General features: G+C 43.9%; 1 pseudogene; it reads right to left on the bottom strand.

Annotated features, from left to right (window-relative positions):
* Nucleotides 1–5,627: 5,627 nt before the first annotated feature.
* Nucleotides 5,628–6,602, bottom strand: LOC134360096 (tubulin beta chain-like; annotated as a pseudogene).
* Nucleotides 6,603–9,302: the final 2,700 nt, after the last annotated feature.

The following is a 9,302-nucleotide window of genomic DNA, read 5'->3' as shown; positions in this document are numbered from 1 at the left end:
AGCATCTTTCACAATTCCTACTTAAACCTGGTACTCTCTGCATGTTTTCTGTTTCTTTACATGATTTTGTTTAAGTATATTCAGTGTTTGGGATGGGGGCATCCTGACAAGGCCAGGAGTTATTGCCCATCCCTCATTGTGTCTGAGAAGGTGGTGGAGAACTGCCTTCTTGAACTCTTCTCATTCTTTTGCTGAACCTGCTTTCCCACTGCCCATCCTCCCCAGCTCCTTCCTTTATTCCATGCCCCACTGTCCTCTGCCATCAGATTCCATCTTCTTCAGTCTTTTGTTACTTTCTCTTATCTTCTCCCAGCTTCTTACATCATTCTCACTCTCCCCAACCCCCGCCACCTACCAGCATTCCCTGATCTGCGTCCATCCACCGTCATGTACCCCGAACGTCCTTTTTATGCTGGCTATCTCCCCACTTTCATTCCAGTCCTGATGAAGGGTCTCAACCTGAACTGTTGACTGTCCCTCTCCATTCCATAGATGCTGTCAGACCAGCTGAGCTCCTCCAGCATTTTGTGCATTGCTCTCATTGTTCTGTTGCCTTGAGTTCTAGGATCTAGACTCTGGTGATGGTGATGTACATCCGAGTTGGGAGTTCTGAAGCTTGTGGCAGAAAACGCCATTGCTGGTGTTCCCATGCACTTAAACTCTTGCTTCATCCTGTTGTGAAAGGTGGTGAGACTGGATTGGTTCACATATTCTTAAAGGACGAATTAATAGCATCTGGATTCCTTTGGTGAAGCAATGTGGGAATCAAGTGACCAGGCTGCAGCTGAATCATTCAGAGGACATGTGTTTCCCTTTTAGCTGGTGTTGAATTTGCATATTACAGGTAAGAGTGAAAGTTAGGGGAAGAATGGTGGAGGGGTGCAGTGGCAGAGAGTGGAAGGATGGGGGTGGGGCGCATTTGATATCCTCAAACTGTGAAGGAAAATGAAAGCCAGAGCTCTCCGTTACTTTTTTTTTGAGGATGACACAATTGCATGCACACTGTGATTCAATGATGGAATTCATTTTGTTTATGCGATGTTGAATAGAGACGGATAATGTTTCATCTTCCTGAAATGTTTATATATTTGAGTTCCACTGATGCAATCCTTTGAGCTACATGCTATCCATGCCTGGATTCCTACTTGTTACAGTGAATGCACATTCTAGCCAGGATATATGGAAGAGGGACAGGGTCACCTAGCTTGAAGCAATTCCCTACCTGTTAGGAAAAGGGCCTGGAATCTCTTTCATTGCACTTGTTCCAGCATGGATTTTAATGTTTTCCCTGAGTCCCAGGGTTATCTCTGCCCTGTTACTCAGGGAATGCCTTGCACTATGCCAGAGACTAAACGAATGACAACTGTCTCAGGGGAGTAACTACTTTTGATAGCAGCGTTATTGTATCTGATTATCTCATAGTGCATTCACTTCAAGAAAAGTTTATAGTAAGAAAGGAAAAGCCAAGATAAATAAATGAACCCAAAAATACAATTTTCTTGGTATGAATTCAAAACATTTGGCAGACAGTAGAGTGAAAATGACTGATGAAAGACTCTTTGCATGAATGATGATTAAAATAACATGAGATTAAACTTTTAGAGCATTACAGCACAGGAAAAGGCCTGTCAGCCCACAATGTTATGCCAAACTAATTAAGATAAGGATGTCTAATCCCTTTTGCCTGCACAGCATTCATTTCCCTCCATCCTCTGTATGTCCATGTCCCTATCTAAGAGAGTCTATTAAACACCTCTATTGTATCTGCCTCCACCATTGCTCCTGGACATGTGTTCCAGGCACCCACCATTCTCTGTGTAAATAAACTTGCCTTGCACGTCTTCTTTGAACTTGACCTCCTTACCTTAAATGTATGCCCTCAAGTATTAGATATTTCAGGAGCAATCAGACAAAAGGCCACACTTAGGTTGGAGGAACAACACCTTATATTTTGTTTGGGTAGCCTCCAACCCGATGGCATGAATATTGATTTCTCTAACTTCTGGTAATGCCCACCCTGCTTCACCATTTTCCGCCCCTTTTCCCCTCTCTCACCTTATCTCCTTGCCCTCTGATGCTCCTCTCCCCTTTACTTTCTTTCATGGCCTTCTGTCTCTTCCACCACTCAACCTCCCAGCTCTTTATTTCATCCTTCCTCCTCCCGGTTTCACCTATCACCTTGTGTTCCTCTCTCCCCTCCCTCCACCTTTGAAATCTACTCCTCAACTTTTTTCTCCAGTCCTGCCAAAGGGTTTCAGCCCAAAACATCGACTGTACTCTTTTCCATAGATGCTGCCTGGCCTGCTGAGTTCCTCCAGCATTTTGTGTGTGTTGCTGGAATTTCTAGCATCTGCAGATTTTCTCTTGTCTATTTACCCTATCTATGCCTGATAGATGTTAGAAACATTTATCAGGTTTCTCTGCAGCCTCTGGCAGTCCAGAGAAAACAAGTTGTTCAACGTCTTCTTATTGTGCATGTTGTCTCGTCCAGGCAGCACCCTGATAAACCTCTTCTGCACCCTCTTCCAAATCCTCGATATCCTTCCCGTAACTGGGTGACCAGAATTGTGCACAATACTTCAAGAGTGGATGAATCAGAGTTTTATAAAGCCCAAACATGAGAAAATCTGCAGATGCTGGAATCCACGCAACACACACAAAATACTGGAGCAACCCAGCAGGCCAGGCAGCATTTTTGGAAAAGAGTATTGCTGACGTATAAGTATAAGTATGAGTATATTGCTGATGTATAAGTATAAGTATGAGTATAAAGCTACGTCATAACTTCCTGATTCTTGAATAATGGTAAGCATACCATAACTTTATTACACTACCAACTTGTGCAGCCATTTTCACGGAGCTATTGCGAAGGGTCCTGTTGTCAGCAGTCCTGTTTGTATTGTCCCTTTACCTTTGACCTCCCAAAGTGTAACTCCTCACACTTGGCTGGATTAAAGTCCATCTGCAATTTCTCTGCCCATATCTGCAGCTGATCTATATCTCACTGTATTTTTTGGCAACCTTTTTGTTGTGTTCCCTTTGCCTATATTTACTGATGAGACTCAAAGCCAGGAGATAGAACAAAGCTGGAACTCAAAATAAACCGTTATTCAGTAAAACCATGCAACTCCAATAACCGCAAAATTCAAGAATAGATTCCAAAGCACATCTACTTATGTGGTTTGCCCAAGAACACTTGAGATATTAATAGAAACAACGACCAGTGAGTGAAAGTCAGATGACCATTAAATAAACTATTAGGGCAGTCTTAATGCTGAGGCTTGTTGATTCATCAAAGAGAACAGAACATTTGCCATTTATCTGCTTGATACGCTGGCAAATTTTGGTTGTTTTGGCTCGCTGTAACACGTCCCTCTTGAAGGTGATTAGCTGTAGGATTTGAGCCAAGGGTTGAATTTGATTGGATCACTGGCTTACACCCAATACACCCAATGACTTGGCCTCCACTGCTGCCCATGGCAACAAATTCCATAGACTCATCACCCTCTGACTAAAAAAATGTCTTCGCATTTCTGTTCTTAAGGGCTGAAGGGCGCCCATTCAGAACAGAAATGCGAAGACATTTTTTTAGTCAGAGGGTGGTGAATCTATGGAATTTGTTGCCATGGGCAGCAGTGGAGGTCAAGTCATTGGGTGTATTTAAGGCAGAGATTGATAGGTATCTGAGTAGCCAGGGCATCAAAGGTTATGGTGAGAAGGCGGGGGAGTGGGTCTAAATGGGAGAATGGATCAGCTCATGATAAAATGGCGGAGCAGACTCGATGGGCCGAATGGCCGACTTCTGCTCCTTTGTCTTATGCTCTTATGGTCTTATGGTCTTACGCTGGTGATCAGCCTTTATTAGTGGTTGCAGGCTGTCACTTTCTCGTCACAAAGTTGTCTGTGGCTGTGATGAAGCTTGTGGTTGACTTGGTCAGGGTAAATCGAACCCTTTCAGGAGGAAATGAAAGTACACCTCTGCGTCTGCTGATCTGACCAATAAACTTGCTGTGCATTCAGGAGCGAGTGGCTGCAACTAGTTGATGTGGTGACACCAGCGATATCTGCCTATGATACTTTGTGGAGAACATCCCCCATTCATAGACATTCTGACCTGGTACCCAGGGGTCTTGCCCATTGTGATATTGTCTGGTTCACACTGCAGCTCTGGGCTTGAAAGACATCACCCATCGACCAAGGTCTGTGCGGTTGTCTTTGTGCACCTGACCACCTGCTGTTACAGATGTTGGACGCTGTGGCAGCATTGCATCCAACACCGTGTGCAGTTTTCTTCCCAAAAACACTTCAGTTGGGGACTTCCCCTTGAGGCCTGGATGCGGCATAATTTGATATGACGGTATAAATGTGTTGAGAGGCTCAGCTGACACTCCTTCCCCCCTTGATTTCAGAAACAGTTGTTTAAAGATATCCACAAACTTCTCTGCTTGGCCACTGGACTGTGGATGATACAGGGGTGAGCAGATGTGGATAATTCCATGTTCTGGAAGAATGCAGCAAACTGCTTTGAACTGAATTGGGTGCCGTTATCAGAAGCAAGTGTTTCTGGCATCCCCTAGCAGCTGAAGATCTGCAGTAGCTGCTGAATGGTAGCCTCTGTCGTTGTTGACTTCATAGATAATATTTCTGGCCACCTGGAATAGACATCAACCAAGACAAAGTGGGAACACGTCAAGTGGGCCAGTGAATCAATTTGTACGCAGCTCCAAGGTTTGATAGCCTGAGGCCGTGGTTGTGGATTGGCTCTACCTGCATTCTTTGTTGCCATAGAGCACTAGGTACACTGTATGCATGCATGTGTGGTATCTTCATTTATGCCAGGCCTGTGCAGGGTTTTCATTCAATTGAAGTAAAGCTGACCACAGTGGAAATTGGTTGAAATATTCATGGAGTCACTATTTTGGCTCCAAACATTAAGCAGGAGTCCACATTTGAGAGAAAAGTATGGCATGGGTAGACATCTTCCTCAATCTGATTGGTCATCTGTCACTGAGGTGTCTGGAGATACACTGAGGAAGCCAATCTGTAGTCATTTCTGCTCTGTTCTTGTTGACAGTAACCTGAAGACCTTCAACAGCATCAGATACAATGCAGTAGACTATGCAGTGAACTGAAATTGCAGCCACAACTACGTCTTCATTAACCTGTTGATCAGTAAGTCTGGAGAGAGCAAGTGCCTGGGTTGATATGTACTTGATTTCAAAATCATAGGCTAATAACATTATCGCCCACTTTTGTAGACAGCTATATACACCAGAATGCCTTTCTTGGAACCAAAGATGAACAATGGTGACTTGTGATCAGTAAGGAGAATGAAGCATCTGCCATTAAGGATCTTGTGGAATTTCTTCACAGCAAAGATGATTCCCAAGTCTTCCTTCTCAATTTGTTAGTAGTTCATTTCTACTGCAATCAGTGATCCAGCTGCATGCATGGCATCAGGGAAGATATGGGATATGACAACTCCCACCCAGTAGTTGGACTCATCTGTTGTGACAGCAATTGGGAACTCTGGGCTGAAATGCATCAAGAGAAGGTCAGATGACAGCATATTCTGCACCTGATTAGAAGCCTCTTGGCATTGTTTGGACCATTTCCATGTCGTATCCTTATTGAACAGGGCATTGAGTGGCGCCCTCAACCAGTGCATTGCTGGGAGGAATGCTGGATACTGACTGATTATGCCAAAAAATGAGCATACATTTGATGCTGGAGTTGCATATGAAGATGGTGGACATCTTGAGGCCCCAGGGCAGGAAATCGCAGACAGCTATTTTGAAATTGTGGGGGATCCAGTCTGCAAAGAAGCTTCTGCTCTTGTTTGAGCATCTGCTCGTCGACCTTCCTCATGGACGTGCAGCCTCAGAGGATGACCGCCAAAGTCAGGTAGCGGCCGTGCGGGGCTCACGTTCTTGGCGTCAAACTTCTGCTGGGTCAGCTTAAGCACTGTCAGGGTGCAGGTCTGCCGGCTGTCCCAGTCGGTCAGGGAGGGCAAATCCCAACATGAAGAAATGGAAATGGAGGAAGGAGACCAATTTGACCACCAGCTTGCACAGTTCAGCTTTGAGCTAGCTGGGGACGTAGAAGCAGGTGGTGACGCTGCTCGTGGCTGTCAAGATCAGGTGGTTGAGGTCCCCATAGAAAGGGGTACGGAGCATGAGAGTGCAGAAGCAGATATTGTAGAGGGCCTTGTTGTCAAAGCAGATGGCTTTGTCCGTGTTCTCCAACAGCTGGTGGTAGTAGGGCTCCACCACTGTGTCTGAGACTTTGGGGTGAAGGCACCACGCTGAAGGTGTTCGTGATATGATCGGGGCATTCCTTGCAGATCTTGCTGATGAGGAGACGGTGCCCAAGCCCATGCCCATGCCCCTGCCCAGGCTGGAATCCCTGGAGGCAGTTGAAACTCTCCAACTCCTTCTGTACCACATCCATGATGGAGTCCATCAGCTCAGCATTCTCCGCGTAGTGGTCTTTGGCCCAGTTGTTGCCCACCTCACTCTGGACCAAAACAAAGTTGTCAGGATAAAAGAGCTGAAGGGTCCCGACTGGACAATATCCATTGTGCCTGGCTCCAGACTGACTAGCATGGCCCAGAGTATATACATCTGAAGAAGGTATGGCCTCCTGTAGTCTGTTTGCTACTCTCCAAATTTGTCTTTTTTTCTGAACCTTTCCGAGTTCCCTCAAGCTGGAGGTCAAGGATCTCTCTTACATCACTTGGCACTTGCAACTTATTTTACCCTTCTTCCTTTATCTGGTCATCCCCAACGGCTGATTTGCTGTACGGAGCTCAGAGCTCCTGGGACCCCACTTTCTAGAAACTTCGAGTCTAGGGTCAGGGTCTGCTCTTCTGGCAAATTTAGGTGTGGCATTCCTCTTCCTCCTTGTTTTCAAACTAGTGTCCACCCTACTTTCAGTTACCATCTTTGGTGCAGGTCCCAGAACAACTTGTACGAGTTTCCAGCCTTCACACCATGAGGCTGTGCTGAGGACATGGCCACTTTTTTGATGTCACGGCCTGTTGAGTTATTTTCTCCACTTTACGCACAGGCTTAGCATGAAAGTGAAATGCATAATATTAGCAAAGATCTCTACCAGGGCTTCAGAATCCAGTTGGCAGAGAATAGCAGGGTGAGGGAATGTGCATATGAAAAAGCCGGAACTCGAAATAAACTTCTATTCAGTAAAACCACTCAACCACAAGAATCTCAAAACTCAACAGTACATTTCAAAGCACAACTATTTAAATTTTTTACCCAAGAACACTCGAGACTTTGATCAGAACAGTGACCAATCAGTGAAACTCAGCCTGGGATTGGTTGTCAGCTGACCAATAGACATTCGTTATTTTGGCTCATCATAACACTATGTCAACCTACTAACCCACTCATCCATGTATTCGTCCAAGTCGTTTACCACAAACAGAAAATACCCTTTTCTTGAGGGACAAAAAAAACCCTATTGCGATCAGCAGGGTTCATGATTGAAATCCTCTACCCAACTGTCTTCTTACTGTGTCAATAAACCCATTTTCTTTTCAGAAACTCCTTTGATTCTGGCTCCAGTCCAGTGATACACCCGGCATCCCAGCCCTTCTCTGGTAATTTCTCTCCCAGGGCATATTATATCATAGGCGAAATAATGCTTCAGATACCACTTTGGTATATAGGACAAATTGAAAGGCTGAATGGAACAGAAAGGCATAAAGTTTCTGTCTGAATATACTTGTAATTTGTTTTGACTAAGTTAATCAACAGCAGAAGTCTCCAAGTTTTAATGGGATAGGCTTTTACGGTCTTTATCTTTTCTAGTCATCTTGTAACTGCATGTGGCTTTCATCTCAAGTAACTGAGAGACATTAAGAATATAATGAAGAAATTAAACAATATGAAAGCTAGAAACGGCAACTAAATAAACAAACTATTTTTAAAGCATATCGGCTTTGATACTGACATATAAAAGGCTTTATGTAGGAGATTTTTATTGAAACAGCAAGGGCAAGATGAAATTACCTCACTCTAAATATCTTTCACAGAAAATCATTTGCGGGAGGTTTACACAAATGGTTTTTATTTGATTGAAGTTAAATGCCCTTTATTAAATTAGTATTTATTAATATGAGATCTTGCATTGCAATTATATGAGAGAATCTATTCTAAGTAAAATGGCAGTAACTTTTGGGTATTTTGTAGGCTATCCTATTTATAAAATAATTTAATCTTCCCAAAGATTCTGCTACTTATTTTTAAATTGTTTCCAATCACTTCCTTTCAGCACTGGAGCTTGTCAGGGACTTTTCAATGTAATGAGGCTGATTATTTAATGTCAAGTTCTCTCCTGAGTCCTTACATAAACTATTACAGAATTAGATAGTACTTAACCGTAGTCTTCATTTTTAGAAGTGTATTATTTAACTACACTCAGCTGCAGCTATAAAGGGCGACACTGGTCTTTCGAGCAATAATGCATGCCCTGGCAGTTCTGCACACATGTCGATTCCAAATAGAGTCATATAGTCATAGAATATTACAGGACAGAAACAGGCCCTTTGGCCCATTTAGTTCATTCTTGTTGTTGCTCTTCACACTTTGTGGTGGATCCGATGGCAGCCTTACTGCTTCTTTGGCCTTGGACTGCTTTTTTTATGAGGCAGCTTTGCTAGTTCAATGCTCAACTGAGCATGGATGGAAAGCATGCAAGGACCAGGCTGGATTCGAACCTTGGACCACTTTCCTTGAAGTCCAGTGCAGATGCCACTACACCACCAGCTGGCTAAGTCCATGCCGAACTATTATTCTGCTTAGTCCCATCAACTTGCATCTGGACAATGGACCTATATATATCCCTTCCATCCATGTACTTCCCAGATTTCTCCTAAATGTTGATATCAAACCCACGTCCACCGATTCTGCTGGTAGCTCGTTCCACACTCTCATCACCCTCTGAGTGAAGAAGTTCCTCCTCATCCCTTAAACATTTTGCCTTTCACTCCTAATCCATAACCTTTAGTTGTAGTCTCACCCAACCACAGTGGAAAAAAAAACGTGTTTGCATTTACCCTATCTATATCCTTCATAATTTTGTAAACCTCTATCAAATCATCCTTCATTCTCCTACGCTCCAGGGAATAAAGTCCAAATCTGTTCATTCTCTCCATACCACTCAAGCCCTTGAGTCCTGGCAACATCCCTGCCCTCTTTCAACCTCATCGGTAACTTTCCTGTAGGTGACCAGAACTGCACACCATACTCCAAATTAGATCTCACCAATGTATTACACGACCT

The sequence above is a fragment of the Mobula hypostoma genome, chromosome 21 (assembly GCF_963921235.1).
Source record: "Mobula hypostoma chromosome 21, sMobHyp1.1, whole genome shotgun sequence".
Lineage (NCBI taxonomy): Eukaryota > Metazoa > Chordata > Chondrichthyes > Myliobatiformes > Myliobatidae > Mobula > Mobula hypostoma.
Note: the sequence above shows the minus strand (reverse complement) of the source record. Positions and strands in the feature narration are given on the sequence as shown.